At 33.6% G+C, this 15,518-nt stretch overlaps 2 protein-coding genes across 3 annotated transcripts in view; one reads left to right on the top strand and one right to left on the bottom strand.

The window, feature by feature from the left end:
- Positions 1-8,806, bottom strand: part of LOC129800089 (5-hydroxytryptamine receptor 1A-alpha-like) — a 45,008-nt gene extending 36,202 nt beyond the window's left edge. Inside the window, exon 1 of one of the 2 annotated variants that reach the window (XM_055844465.1) lies at positions 8,710-8,806. The gene's annotated coding sequence lies outside the window, so the exon portion shown is untranslated. The remainder of the gene's footprint in view (positions 1-8,709) is intronic. The other variant, XM_055844464.1, reaches the window with a different exon arrangement.
- LOC129800088 (FERM domain-containing protein 8) overlaps positions 1-15,518 on the top strand; it is a 166,415-nt gene that overhangs the window by 97,770 nt on the left and 53,127 nt on the right. The window lies entirely within an intron of this gene.

Genomic DNA, 15,518 nt, shown 5'->3' with positions numbered 1-15,518 from the left:
GGTTACTCAGATATCCAAGCAACTCATGGATATTCCATGAGTTATTATTATTATTTCCAATAATATTCCGTATAATCCGGAAACTCAAAGAATCCACGGATATTACTGGTAACGCGGGAATTGAATATCTTGAGAAAGTAAGGGAGAAATCGAGGAATACGAGGGAGCCACAGGTAATCTGGTAACCTGGGGAATCTACGGGTATCTCTACTATCTTAGATATCCGAGGAACTAAAGTGAACAATGATGAAGCAAGGAAGCCTAAAGAACACGTGGGTTACCCGGAAATCCAAGCAACTCATGGATATTTCTGATAATTCAGGAATTCTATAAAACAAAGGAAACCGGGGTATACAAGGAATCTACGGGTAATTTAGTAACTCGAGGAATTTACGGGTAATTCGGGAATCCCGGATATCCGATAAACTAATGTGAACAACGAAGAAACCGGGAAGCCAACAGAACCCACTGAGATATGAGTTAGCAACGGAGAAACAGGGGAATTCATATGGTCCACTAATATTCCGGATAATCCGGAAGTTCGAAGATTCTACGGGTATTACTGGTAACCCGGAAATTTAATAATGTAATTAAGCAAGGGCGAAACCGGGGAATACGAGGAAGACACGTACGTAGCTCAGGGCCCAGAGATAACCCATTATCTCATCACCCTAAGGCCTAGAATACGGAGCTCTATGGTCTTTTTTCCATGGTTTGACCAAGACTGTTGCGCTATTCCTCCGAACACACGTCTCTCAATTATATTCTAGTGAGGGGAATTAATTCGTGAATATCAAAATTATGATAGTCACAGCTTTATAGAAGAACTCACTTGTATACTTGGTAACATGAGGAATCTACGGGCAACTCGGGTAACCCGGGTATCTGAGGAACTAAAGAAAGTAACGGAGAAAGAAAAAAGCCTAAAGAATCTATGGGTTATCGGGAAAATCGAGGAACCAATGGGTAATTTAGAAATCCGACAAACCAACGACGGGATGTAACTTGCGTAACTCGAGATTCAGAGGAACTCTAGAAATCCACGAAACACCCGGAAATCTTTAAAAAAAAAACTATAGGTTACTCAGAAACTACATGAATCCACGGATTATCTAGGAGCTTGAACAACTCATGGAAAACCGGAACTCTCAGATCTGGGATTTGGGATTCTTTGGGAACTCTCAGATTTTTTCAATGAGAAGAAACTTGTCCAATTTTATTGCAAATGATATACCCCTTGAAATGTCTTGACTAACCCCAAAGTGACTGTCTTCCAAATCTTTATATGAAATTATTCGTATCAGGGATAAAATTTAGCCTATGCATAGTCATTGTGGTAATATTCAGAAAACTTCAACTTCAAGACGCTTTCCATGTCACATACTTTGTAGTTCTCTAAGAGACTTCTGGGTAGGGAAATGGAAACTTTTTTTTCTTCTTTTTTTTCACTTGTACTGAAAACACATGAGCTTGTCTTTCAATAAGAATAACTTTCTTTTGGTAGCGATAATAGAAAAATGTCTCCCAAACTTTTAAGATGATATTTGATTTAAGTGAAAACTTGAAGTGAACCATTTGTTGAACTTTATTCGCAGTTGAAGTACTTTTTTGCTCTTTTTTATTCGTCTTACTCGAGGTCACGTCTAAAATTTCTTTTTTTTTTAATGTCTCCCACATTATTTTGTTCACACACTTGCAATAAGTTTTTGACATTTATGGAAAAAAGTTCAGACTGAATTGAATGAAGTGGATTGACAACTTTAAGTTTAAGAAAGTTTTTTTTAATAGTTATGTCTCGCCTTTGTTGCCTAAAGTCTGAGGTAGTTCAATATTGAAATTTTTACTAATGTATTTAAATTTGATTTGGGGATGAATGGAAATTAAAGAGATCCTTTTTTTATACTTGTCGCTTTGAAAATGACTAGAATTCTTGCAAAATGAATTAATTAGCACTGAGTTCTTCGCAAGATAATTTATAGCTAGAAAGCATTAAATAGTAAAGTTTTTCTTTGTTAGAGAATATCACGAAATGGGTAAAAATAGGTCAGGAAATAGGAAAGAAAATAGGTCAGGAACATGTTAAAAAGAGCACGTTGGTAATATTCAAATTATTTTTAATTTAATTGTCATCTCTATTTTTTCCCACCTCCCATGAGGCCATCGCCGTCTTATCGTCGATTCTAACCTCCGGGATAAAAACGATAGAAAAAATCCCTTCATTGGTTGTATAGGGTGGAATCACCACTTCTCGCCACGTATATTCAAATCGCTATTTTTCACGATTTATAAAATAAATGAGCCGGAAAGTTACTTGTATTTTTATTGCTGCTACGTATAGAGTCAAAAAACACTAATTTTTTGTTTTGAATTTAAATGTTTGAGCATTTTTTAGAGGAATATTTTAAGCAAGTGCATCGAATCCAATATTTCTTACCAAATATAGTAAGTGTCATGAAACTTTTATCGAACAAAATTTAATTTTTGAAAAAGTAATTTGCCTATTGAATATTTAATTACATTCGGCGATACATAAAATTTGTATTTAGTTAGTTAATATTTCATTTTATATAATTTTTATGTAAAAATGAGCCATGGCGGAAAGTGGTAATATTCTAAAATTGATTCACCACCTGTCGCCATAGCTTTTCAATAGGCGACGCTAACTTCACTTCATAGATTCTCATTTGTCAAATCTACGTTGTTTACTTTCTGCAATAGTGCAATAGAGAGAAAGAAATTCTGAATGTATTCTTTGCATAATATCGCCCAAGATAATCGAGTTTGAACCTTTTTAAGTGGGTGGCGAGAAGTGGTTACAGAACTGGCGAAAAGTGGTAAAAAGTGGCGACGAAGTGGATATTTTTACATTGCTAATAAAAACCAGTTTTTTAGGTACTGCCGCGTTAAATTGTAGGACAATTGTTTTGACGAATCTAGACTCAATATATCTAAGTAGCTTTGTGTCAAATTTGAGTTATCCGAAATAAGATACAATTAATTTAACTTTTTCCTAAAAGTGGCGATAAGTGGTTACTCCACCCTATTTTGGGACCATACAGATGCACGTAGGTCACTTACATGGGAAGATGGGTATGCTCAAAATTAATTGACATTGATCAAACTGTTTGAGATATCTTCCTTGAATTTTTAGAACACCCCATTAAATTTTTCTCCAAATTTGTTGCAGAATTATCTAGAAAATGAATTTGGAAAATCTTGGGAAGATCTTAATTTTAAATTAAAACAGAAAATGGTGTATTTTTCGCTCAATTAATGTTACGTCTCTACTTATGTTCCAACCTACAAATGGGTTAGCTGTTGTGAGCACTAGTGGCATTGTTAATAGTCACAAATTTTCTCCAGGTATCCAAGCTCCCTGCTTTTGTCTTTTCACCTCCTTTTTGCTTTTCAAATTGTACCTTTCCGGCATTACATACTTGGTGAATAAAAGTTTGTGGCATGGGCAGAACAAAAAGTTATACCCCTTTCCCTAAAACTTTTGTTCCGTGAAACATACAACATTAATTAATTTTCTCACACTTTGTTGGTAATAGACTCCTCATTTGCAAGCAAGTGTCACGTAAAAGTCTACATCAATATGCTCTCATTATTTAATGTGGCTATTGTTGGGGTGGTATGGTGTTTGTAAAAGTAAGACACGGAGCTAAAAGTACTGTAATATAATTGAGATTTAAGACATCCTTCTCTCAGATTTGTGTGAGAAAATTACATTAAAAGTTCTGACATTGAGGAATTCCGGGGTTCTCAAGTTTTTCTCCCAAATGTAACATTTCTAGGGCACTGGGATAATGTTGGAGAAAGCTAAAATGGCAAATGAAGTGCAGAGAAGAATAAAAAAAAAAGAAACAATCACAAATAGTCATAATGATTCCACTTCATCTAAATTAAAAGGCACAATTTTCTCTAATTGTCCCATCCAATTGTAAGAGTATAAAAATTAATTAAGTTCATTCTATCCATTTCTTCTACTTTTCTACTTATTCCCATATGAAGTATCATTCAATGTACAATAATTATTGCTTTTTATGTCATATCAGGATATTTTTACTTCATTCCACTGTTCATTTTTGCTCTTTTTACTGCCATTTCCAAATCATAATACATTGTTCATGTTTCATGGATTTTGAGATATTCCCTTGGGACCAATAAAAGACTATATTATGCTAAGAGAATTGATCCAACTCCAACGATCATTATCATTCCATTCATTTCCTCAATTCCCACAATAAAATCCTCCAACCATCCACGACTTGTCGCTAATTAAATCCTTTTGTGCTGAAATGTGCTTTCGAAATTCAATGCCTTTCTCCTTTCCATATATTTATGTACCTCCACTCATATATAAAGTGTCATGAGAGAAATATGTCTATGCATGGAATAATACAGAAAAGCACTAAATGGAGCGAAAGAGCTTTCAACCCCTCACCTATATTATATAGATTTTCTAATGTGGTGAACATGAATTAGCTTGGAGAATTTGTGGATGCATTTGATGGGGCAATAAATATAAATCATTTCAATGATAAGAGCCTAGAAGCAGGGGCTGTTAAGAATATTAATATATATAGAATATACCAGGTATGGCTTAGGCTCTTCTAGTTTCAACATACCACATAAGATTTCATCTCCCACATTTTCACTACCTCTTTAAACGTGATTATATGGTTTGAAAAAAAAAATGGAATTTATTATAGTACTTTACAATATGGAAATTATACGACTTGGGCCATAATAAAATATTTAATTTATTCTTGTTCTAAAGTTTTTTTTTCCTTAATCTGGGGTTTAGAGTGGAAGTAGAGGAAAGCAGTACTTCCCTACCTAAACTTTAGTCAGCATAAAGCTTGTAATTTACTCAATTACCGATTTTTTTCAAAACTGAAATGAACGTACTTTTTAACTTTAGATTTTTTTTAGGTAGTATTGAAAATTTATAAGTAGGGGAGACTGGAGCAAAAAGTCACAAATAGAAAATTTCAAAATTCAATATCTTCCAAGATAAAAAGATACTCGTAGCAGATTAAATAAAATTATAAACCTTCTTCAACGTCGTAAGTTTCTTAGAATTCGAATAAGGAATTTATAAAATAAAAAAATATCGAAATCTTTAGCCTTATTTTTGAAATATTTTACTTGCAGAAGATATCAATTTTTACCTAATTATTTTTCAAAATTAATGCAGAATATGTCCTAAATGATTTGGATTCTTTGAGTACTATCCGCTATTTGTTTCAGCATTTTCTAAAGATTCTCTTCTCCAGAAATCCTTTTTATTAAAAATTACTACTTGGGATAAAAAGTAATAAAAGGTATGGGGCAAAAAGTAACAAAAACCAAAGCAATTTCTGATGTCTCATGGCGAAAAGAAACGTCATTGCCATGTGTTGCCGCTTGGTGTTATAGACAGTGATGGTGATGAAGTACCGAAAAAATAAATAATACGCACAGCCCAATGTATACACTTTGGAGGATAAATATTCTGCAGAGTTTTACTGAGTTTAAGATGTTTAGTTTAGTTGTGTTTTAGTTAGAACACGAAACACATCTTATTTTTTTTTGTTTTGCTTTTATTCTGAACTTATGTGACATTGACTCGGCAACTCTACGGAAGATTTCGTCAAATTCATCTCGTTCAATTTGCCATTTCGCCTTGTCAGAGTGGTTCAATGGAACTTTCTTACCAAAAGAAAGTTTAAGTTTAAAAATTTTAAAATCAACACATATTTAAACTGTACAATGTTACTAGCAAGTTTTATTAGTTTCTTAAAATGTGCATATTTTTCAGTCTTTGAATTTTAATTTTTTCCTCTTTTCCAAGAGAAAAATGTTGAGCGTCCTTACCTACCGCGGTTTGTCATTTGACGACCGAGCGCGCTAGATAAAACGACCAAAAATGGTCGGTAGATTTGTGTTAATGTCTCTAAATAAAATTAAATGCACAGGTATGGTTAAAAAGAATATAAGAGATCTGAATGACAAAAATAGGTTTAGATTCTATGTTGTAAGCAACTTATGTGGCATAGTTCTTATCAGGATAATCTGTATTTCAGTAACCTTATAATAATATCCAAGAGAAATTAGCTACACTTACTTAGCTTGAATATAGGGTAGTTTGCTAAAAGTCGGACTATGCTGAGAGTAGGGCACATCGATATTCGGACTACAACAAAAGCTTCAGCATATAACTACATGCGCATGAAATTTCGAAAAATGCATTTTCTTCTCAATAGTGTCTTGTACATTTTTCTAAGTAAGGCATTATTATAGAACAAAAATTCTTTAAATCGGCTAGCGCTCTTTGTCCCGTCCTTGTGACTACTAAAATTTAAATTGTAAATTGTACTCATGATACCGTTTCTTAGGCTGGGTGTGAGTCAAAACGAGTTGATGTGCACATGGGAATTGGTTGAGATCAGTGGCAAAAGCAATCAGAGCCCGTCCCCCCATAGCTGAGTTGGTAGAGCATTTGTCTATATAGCGAAATGCTCCCAATTCAATCCGGGGTGGAGGCAGGAATTTTTCCTGTCTCTATTTGGGTCAAATTGGTGGAGTTGGGAATCACTTGTTCTGGTTGTCGCCTCTCTGTTCACAAACACACAATTTTTTGGGCTCACATACCAAGCGAACAGAAGTCTGTTCAAAAACACTCACACTAAAAATAAAGTGCCGCCTTTTAAGGGTTTTAAGAAGACTTTCTGCAGGAATTCAAACGCAACATTTTCATTACTGTGGAAGCATCTTAAAAGTGCATTAAAAGACTTGTCAAAGATTAGGTTTTATAAGGCAGCCAATTTTTCTTAACCGGACAATCTTTACTTCAGTTACCTTATCTAGCAAATATGGTAGTTTGCTAAAATCCGTATTGTGTTGAAAGTCGAACACATTTCTAAGTGTCCGCCTTTCGAAATTTAGCCCTTAGTTAATAAAACTTTTGGAAAATCAGCTTCCTGAACTACCTTACAGTTCTCTATATCATCCAAGCAAGGGCCTCTCGATATTCAATTTTCCATACGTTTTAGCATAGAGACACTTATCAGACTTATCAGTCTATTATATTTGGAAATTGGGCATTAAATAGCTTCATAGCTCAGTTGGTAGAGCATTCGCCTAGATTGCGAAAGGCCCCCAGTTCAAGCCTGGATGGAGGCAGGAATTTTTTCCTGTCTCTATTTGGGTTGAATTGTGAGTTGAGAGTCACTTGCTCTGATTGTCGCTCTCTGTGCATAAACACAAAACTTCTTGGGCTTACGTACCAAGCGAACAGAAGTCTGTTCAATCACTTTCATAATTGGACATTAAAAGCTATCTAAAAATATATATTTCATAATGTTATCCGAAATAATACGAGAACTATGACCAAATTTGTTTAAGTCGCGGTGTAATATCTGAAAAGTTTTACAAGGAAAAGTGAAAAATAGGCTTGATGGACCCCTACATCTAAGATAATTTCTTTTATCTCTAATTTGAACATTCGTTGAGAAAATTGTCTTCTAAATAATCCGAAGTAAAATTAAAGATACGTAAATTAAAGAAAGGGAGTAAGTGTTCACTTTACACTTATTTGAACCGTCACTGACAGACTTGGCGCAACATTCAAGGGTAACAGTAACACTCATCGGTGTTTAGTGTTAGTCATAACACTTATTTTTCTCAGTGTATTTACTTCAAATAAACTATTCAGTGCAGCTGTTGGAAAAGGAATGACTGAGGATTTAACTAGATCTTACTGTGATACAATTTACTTACTGTGATCCACAAACCACACTGGTAAAAATAAAAGGGTCAAATTGACCCTTTTCCAAAGGATGGATCATATTTGACTCTTTGAAAGGGTCACCAGGTACCATTCGAAAGGGTCACGGTTTTGACATCTATTTAATTCAATTTAATCCAATTCAAAGGTGCCCCACTTAACCCTATTTTTAGGTCTTCAGTTTTCTCTCAGTGTAGTATTATAGTGTTTTAAAATTGGCTTTAGAGTTATCAAAAGTTGATATTTATAAAAAAAGCTCCCGTCTTATTCGATACCAATAGACTTCTCGAAATGAAGAAGTGTGTGAGTGAGTTTGTTCTTGGGATATTCTTCTACCAGTTGGGTTATGAATGGAATAATTCTAAACGTGCGTGAAATACCAACTTCCACACCTTTAATTCACCTTATCTCTCAAGTCACTTTTTTCTGGCTCATTCGGTATTTATTGAAAAAATTACACAACACTCCACTGATAATAAAATTCGATTTTGGGTGTGGGACGATGTTAGATGAATTGGAAGTAACACACATACACACTTGGAGGAATTTTCACGCTACTCGGTTATTTTTTTTTCTCCGCAAATTCTTAATGTGTCGTCTAATTTATGGGTTGATGGCACCACTCCTTTTGCCATTCCTATCTCACAGACTACCCAAATTGGCGAGTATTTTGGAATAGAACCATCACAAGAGTGGATATAAATATAAATGGTATCTGATGGAGAGGATCGTTATCCTTTGCAAAATATAGCATTCACTCGTCTCAGCACTTGGATAAGAAGATTGTTTGCACAAAATACAAATTCAGTTGAGCATAAAATGCTAAAGCGAGAGAATGAAGAAAGTTGGTCGATTAAAGAGATACTACAGAGAACACTTTGGATTTTTGGGCGATTAGAGGATGGATAATTGTAACAATTATACTTTATAATTACTTCATAAATCATATCGCGAAAAGTTGAGAATTATACTCAAAATTCCACTCCGTTCTTTGGATTTACTTGCACATCAATCGCACTTTGCACACTGACTGAATCATTCTTCTTATCCATGATGTTGGGAAATTTTGCGCCGGTCTAACATCCGCAATCAGCAATATTTTTTTTTGTGATAAATTCACATTCACATAGGCGAGTGTCGGATAGATAGGTTTCAGGTGGTCTCGTCATCATGTAAACAATTATAATTGTATTAGAAGTGAAGTGAATGTCAGCATTTGGTGTAATATTCAGTAGCATTTGTGGGTGGAAATGTTGATTGATGGCTATACACTTACGTATTACACCACAAATTTATACTGGGGTATATGCAAATGTAATGAAATTTGCAAAATCGTAATATTTCATGAAGGCAACGAAACATATATAACAATTTGCCAATTTGCACATTACTTTGCTACAAAATCTCTTCTCTAATTTGTGGTCTTTTGCTATGTTACAAATCACAAATTTATGCAAAGTTTCTCAAAGGTTCTTGTGAAGGATTTCAAATGGTACTCCCAGAAAGTCACTTTAAAAGGAAATATTACTCACAGAATGACGTTGTTTATTTTGCTTTTTTGACATTGCATTCGACTTTTCCTCCAGGGTTTGTTTATATATTTTCTGTTTATTTTGAATTCTTGCCAGCAGGAGAGTGAGTGGAACAATTTCACGTAGCAATTTTATTGTTGTTTATATATCAGTATGAAAGTTCAATGGATTTGTAAAACGATTTATTCCAATCACTAAATGTTGTTACTTCGTCTTATGAAAATTCAGATTTAGGAAAGTCTGTTGCATCAGTCAAATTTCCCTTAAGTATACACAAACATACAATGGCAATCCATCTTTAAAAAGTTGTTTGTGTAATTGCAATATTACACAAATTGATTATTAAATTGATGATAATTATAACATTCAGAAAAGTATCGTTTTCATGCAGTACCAATAAAATGAAATGCAGTACTCAAACTAAATTGCAAAATCAATTCCGTTTTGTATTAAATTACAATCGTATTAAATATTTGAAACGAATTTGTGAAATTTTATCTGCTATTCAAAGTTTTAAAATCGATTAAATAATACTTTATGCTGTAAATGTGTTTTTATGTAATCTCCGCAGATTGGATTACCTGAACACAGGGGAAAAACAGGTCCAATACTCACGGTTTACTAATTGACCATACTTATTCATCTATTAGGGGAAAGTACTATCCCTTCAAACGTTCATGCCTTCAAGAAATATGAATTTCTTTTATTTTCCCTAAGAGCCTTACACATAATTATCACGTAATTATCAATAATTGATAAAAAGCTAACTAATATTTAATAGAAATGTGTAAGTCTCTTTGGAAAATAAAAGAAAATTCAAATTATTCAAACACTGAGAAAAAAAGAGGGTGCGATTAACTTTTCTTCCTCATAACTTTAACACTTTTTAGTTTAGGTGTAAAAATATATCAACATTTTTTAATGTTAATTTTACACCTTTTTAACCCCCAATACACCTAAAAAGGGTAATATTTACACCGATTTTGGATCAATACTGCAAGGTAAAATAAACATTTCCGGAATGTTATTTTAACTTTTTCGGATTTCTTTCAGTGAAGGCATGAACGTTGGAAGGGAGAGTTATACCTGAACATTTTTTTGTAATATTTTTTGATCTATTCGCTGTTTACTTTTAGGCATTTTACTTATTCGAAAATGAACTTATACCGCTCCGTTCGTATCGGTTTTCAATCGAAACTTCTGAAGCGAGTTGGGGTTGAGTAGTAGTTCTACTAGTAGTAGATTTGGACTATTTATTGGTTATGATGTAAAGGTTTTTAAATCCTAAAAAGATCAGATACAGCAATTTTACTTTTTTTAAGTTAAAATCCCTATAAAGAAATAAATTAGTTTAAAATCATTTGAAAGACACTTCTAAGTTTTTTAATTTAATCATAAAAAAAGTACATATTTAAAGTTATTTTTTGCTTATTATTATTATTATATGTTTTAATTTTTGTATTAACTTAGGTTTCAGTGATTAATCATTTAATTCTGAGAAGTAGAAAACTTAAAGATATAAATTTAAAATTTAGTGTCAAAATGAAGAACTTTTTGTCTGAAGTAAATGGCTAACGACGTTTCAAGACTCATCTCCCAATTTTTAGTATTTAAAGTGGTCTTCAGACTACATAAAGGTTTAGCCCAGTTTCCGATAAGATCCCAGAATCCTAAACAACAACTAATTTTATTGGTTTTTCAGGATAAAATAAAAAAAATGCCCTTAACAATTTAATCCTAAGTAAAATTATTCCAAAAGATCTTGACTGATAAGATATTATAGCAGTTTAAGCCTTATGCTGTCTAGGTCTACACACTAGAAGCAATTTTCGTAAAAAAATGTCTTTTTTTTAAATTCTGATGTTTCTGCCTACAAGAATAGGGAAACTTTTCTTTAAAAAGATATTTTTTAAAGAAATTTCTACTAAGTGTAGAGGCCATTAGGTCTAAAACTTATAAAGAGTCGAAAGGTCCTTGTCGTTATTCCTGAAAAAAAACAAAAAGAATCTTGATAGACTCATTATAGGTTTGATTTTGTAAAATTTTGTTCGCTTTGTGTTTAAGGATTAAATTATGATAAACACTTTAAAATAAAAGGCCTTTTACCGGAGATAACGAATGAGTTTCTAAAAACGGGCTCAAGGATTTAATAAGGGCTTGGAACTTAAGGTTTAACCATATAACTTTACTTAATTATCTGTAAAGAATTTTTAAGGGACCAGAACTTTCGCATGAAATTTTCTCTATAGTGTTTACGATTCTCCGACATCTTAATCCAGTATCTTAGTACATCCAGCCATTTAAAAACATTGTCTAGTTCTTCATTCTTTTCAATTGTTTTTTGGAACGTTCTCTGATCATTGTCCTTCCAGGCTCAATATTTAGTATATTTCTAGGCATTCTGTTAAAGCTTAGCAGATCCCCCACCCTTTCTAGTAGTGTGAAGCGAAATCCTTCGGAAGTATATTGCTTTTCTTCACAGATCAACTGCTGCAAATTTCAGCACGATCCATCATTCAATTTCAAGCAAATGCCAGATGGTACTGCAAAGGTGAATAAAGTTCTGCACAAAAACCTGGAAAATTCGGAATAGTCTGATTCCAAATTAACTAAAACGTTCAATCAGCCGAAATTAAGTGATACAGCATAAGTATTGGTTCTTGCGAGAACTTAAATATAGAAAAACGTGAATAGGCTTTTAAGAAAATTAAAACCAGTGACCAAGAACTTCGGAGGAAAGTATCAATTTGATTTTAAACTATTCCTGCTACTTCTATCCGGAATATGATTAGAATAGATCTTACTGCGTAGTAAACATCCAAAGTGGCACTTTAAGCAGAATTTGGTAACCAAAAATCGTGTCAGACTTTTGTATGAATGAATTTTGATGAAATTAAGCGGATGTATTACAATGGACCAAGGGCCACTCGACATTCATTTTTTCATACTTTTTTACATCGAGGCACTGAAGACTATTGGCAAGTCTTTTCCTAAAGAGTATTGACTTATCACTCTGATGTAATTTGAAGTTGTGTGTTAAAGGCTATCTATAAATACTTATTTCATAATGTTGGCCGAAATAATACGAGAACTACGAGCAAATTTGTTTAAGTCGCGGTCCAATATCTGCAAAATTTTTACATGAAAAATGAAAAATAGCTTCACTTTTTATTAGGGTTGATAGGCCCCTGCAATAGACGACGAAACCTATGTAAAACCGGACTCTAAGTAACTTCTCGATCAGAAGTTTTCATCGCAACCAGTTTTTCATTTCAACCGTGTTAAAGTCCTAGTCTAATAAGTTCATGTTGACTGGGTAATTTGAGAAAAATATGATTTTGCAATGGATATGCAGATATGACCACAAAACGTGGCATTTCTCCTTTCATCATATCTTCAATAATAACAACAAACTTTTGTCTCGAAGAACGTTTGGAGAAACGGATTTAACCATTTCTGTGTCAACAGGGTAAGGTTATGTTTTAGATCTGGGTAACTCTGAACTTATTTTAGAATGGCATAAAGCCCATAAAGACAAATGGTCGATTTCGTATAAATTACAGTTGAATCCTCTAAATTGTCCTGAGCTGCAATTTATTAAAAACGTTCTGAGTAATTGTCAAAAAGTGACTTCGGATAAATGTTAGAGCAATCAAAAACTTTATTCCATAAATTTTATCCCTCTTTCGAGTTCTATCTTGCGATTCTCTGCAGCCGGATAATGAATCTTGTCAAAACTCGTACCAGTTGTTTTTCGTAAAAGTGTAATTAATTTACGACTAAAGGATTTGGGTTCGCACTACAAGTAGGGGTGGATGATCTGCTAGGTAGGGGTGTCCAGATTTACTTTTAGCCGGTTTTAGCTCACATTTGGTGAAAGTATCCAAGACGGCTGATTTATGCTCTAATAGCCATCACCTCATAAAGAACTTCCATATTACGGTTTGTCCGGATCAAGGGGTGAATAAGTGGCTCTCGGAGTGAACCGTGAGCGGCGATCGGCAAAATTGTGCCGATCTGGAGGTAAAAATCAACAGATTGGCACAATTTTGCAAAGATATCGACAGATTGGCATATTGAAATGCCATTTTCATTCACAAAAATCTGTAGACTCGACCGATTTTAGCGAAGAATCTTCGAATTTAATTGGCAGTTCACTCTTATGAAGTACAGCGTTAGTTTAAGCTCAAGTAACATTATAAATTATTATAAAAACATTATAAAATAACTGTGTGATGAAGACCTATCAAGATTGAAGCCGCCCTGTTTAATGGAGTTTATCCGAAAAACGGGCTGGCTCGAACCATCTTGCCCTCAACAGGGATTAATTTAACCGGGGATGCATAATGGGCCCAAAAGGAGGCCTGGGTGCAGCGGTTCCGCGAGGAACCGCCCCCACTGTGATCTAAATCTAAAAACATTATAAATTTCCTACAAATGATTCAAGTGGTAAATTTTAATGCAGGGCTGAGCAAGAACCATTTGAAACTGAATAAACTTCAAAATAAGTTTGTTCAGATAGCGCTTCGACCATTGGCGTGCAATTTTTATTCGATGTTAATTCAGTTTCAAACGGTCCTTGCTCACTTCTGGTTTATATACTGTGCTGGAAACATTAATATTGTAAACGTACTTGCGACAGATTGGCACGAGATCGACAGATCGGCACTCGAGTGAACCGTGACCGGCACAGTTATCTACCCCTTGGTCCGGATGCGATACTCTCCGCTAACTGGATATTACGACATTACTAGCGTAAACACTGTAATTTATTTTTGGAAAAAAAATGAATTTAATATTGTATATCAAAAGCAATTTGTCTTACAGATTTTAAAAAAAATCACTGAAATTTATTTTTATTTAAAAATTCCTAAACTTGGGAACTAGGCTAACGGCTTAATCCGTAAGATGGCTTAGTGGGAAGCCGATTGGAATATAGTCTAATCAATATTTTGAATATAATACCGTTAAGCCGTCTCTCGACTAAAACCGTAAGTCTGTCTAGGGTATAAAGCTTCAAATTTTTTTTTCACAATTTAAGCGTGGGTTATGGATAATTTTGTCCTGTTACTTCAACAAATTTACAGTAGAAGTTTATTTATTTACTGTTCATATAAAATGAAAAAGTCTTCTGAAGTAGAATTAAAAAAAAAAAAACTTCAATTAACATTAATATTTCTGACAAAGGATTGAGTATTTGTAATACAAAATGTTTTCCAATCCAGTTCTTTTGGCTAATCAAGAGAAATTTTCACTATATGTAATATAGTGTTCATATTTACCAACAGTGATTTTATACACAATTCATTGTTTGCATTGTACAATACTAAACAAACGAAACAAGTTGGATGTTTAATGTGTAACGAAAGTTGAATGGAATCGAGTTTTATATTCCAAAATGATGAGTTTTGGCATTAATTCTGGAGATTTGTACTTACACTGAGTAAATTTACAGAATTTTGAAATAGTATTTGAAGATTTTTCGTTTTATAAATGTTACTCAAAATATAGCTTTGTTTGGCTACAAAATTAAAGTGAATGTGTGGGAAAACAGAAAATACCCTTGAATTCAATAATTCTTAAGTGGATTCCATGCAGAGGAAAAATTCTTTATCCAAACACGAATGTCAATAAATGCTCTTCCGTGTGTTTGTTCATGAATTTGTTGTTCGATAAAAAAAAATCTTTTAGTCTTTTTCTAACATCTCAAATCAATTCATAGCGTCAAAATGCCATTATACTAACTTTATAGAAACAGGAAATTTTTCCGATTCAACTTCTTTTCATTTTCCATTTTCACTGCAGAGAGCTTTTCTTTTCGATGACACAACGGTTGGGTAAATAGTTATTTTCTGCTTATTCTAGAATCAAACATTTGTACAATATCTTCCAAGAGAGTTCTTTTTTATTATTCTTTTCCATTTCTTACCACACATTCTTGTTCCTTTCTTTCGCACCATGGATCGCATTTTGATGTATCGGAGGGTGAATGAGGACACGACACAAGGATGAACGAACGGAGAGTGAAACAAAGTTGAGCAGTAAAAATTGATTCACATTACATACATCTTACCAGTTGTGTATAAATATAATGCGAAAAAATTGTTTGGTAAAGTAAGCAAGTGGAATCAGGGGGTGGGCCCTATATTACAATGTCAGAAAAGTCGAAAGAGAGCAAGTTTTTCGTTTTTGGCTAAAATGAATTTCTACAT

Source organism: Phlebotomus papatasi, chromosome 1, assembly GCF_024763615.1.
Source record: "Phlebotomus papatasi isolate M1 chromosome 1, Ppap_2.1, whole genome shotgun sequence".
Classification (NCBI taxonomy): domain Eukaryota; kingdom Metazoa; phylum Arthropoda; class Insecta; order Diptera; family Psychodidae; genus Phlebotomus; species Phlebotomus papatasi.
This window is presented reverse-complemented; position numbering and strand designations above follow the sequence as displayed.